We start from the raw sequence: 944 nt of genomic DNA, 5'->3' as shown, positions 1-944 counted from the left end.
TCTCTCTCTCTCTCTCTCTCTCTCTCTCTCTCTCTCTCTCTCTCTCTCTCTCTCTCTCTCTCCGACGCTGATACTCACTTCGTTCAACTCGAATGACTTTAGTTCTTCGTACGTCAAGCTCGAATATTTGGCGGCTCCGAAATTCGAGATGTTCAGTAGTCAAATAAAATCGCGCATTCCTGCAGTCAGATAAAGTCTCGTCGCCGAAATACTTTCCGTCTCGGGGACCAGCTGATTGCAAGATTAAACAGCCGCGACAACGTGCCGTGCGATAACAGTTTATCGCGAAGATAATCACTTAGAGTCTGTTGTGAGCAACGTGTTCTCACGACAGATCCACGATGAGGCCTAAAGTTCAACCAACATCAGCAGTTGTATATCTACGTGGTCCTTGTTCTACTCATAATTTAGCGTTTAAATTCTGTTACTTTATATTTACTGCTAATTGCTGTTGATAAAGCAGCAAAGTGTTTCTCGCAATATTCATAGACCCGTAATAATTTTTACTCGACACTTACTTCAGCTGAGATACTCAGATTTGAATTTAAGGTCATTAATAGTCGTTACTTGAAACTTGTTTTCACGTGAGATACTTAGATTTGTATTCAGAGTTAATTTGGAAGTTTTTAGTTAAAACATATGACATAGGTATGCGACATTATAGTCTGCATCAATAGTTGTTACTTGAAACTTGTCTCAAATGAAATTTTCAGATTTGAATTTAAAGTTAGATGCGTTAGATGAGTTTCTTACAAGTAAACTAAACCAAAAGGCACATTCCGATTTCTTTTCAATTTGGCACAAATGTAGAAGTACAAGAAATATTTAGGTTATATTTTTTATTTTGGCCTACTTGGAGTTTTATGGGCAATTTATAGCTTTCTAATGTTTTCACTTCTATCATCAACAAGCATAACAAAAATGCATAAGAAATAACATTGAGA

This window comes from Odontomachus brunneus, unplaced genomic scaffold (assembly GCF_010583005.1).
Source record: "Odontomachus brunneus isolate Ranch 3 - 2012 unplaced genomic scaffold, Obru_v1 Obru_scaffold_249, whole genome shotgun sequence".
Classification (NCBI taxonomy): Eukaryota; Metazoa; Arthropoda; class Insecta; order Hymenoptera; family Formicidae; genus Odontomachus; species Odontomachus brunneus.
This window is presented reverse-complemented; position numbering follows the sequence as displayed.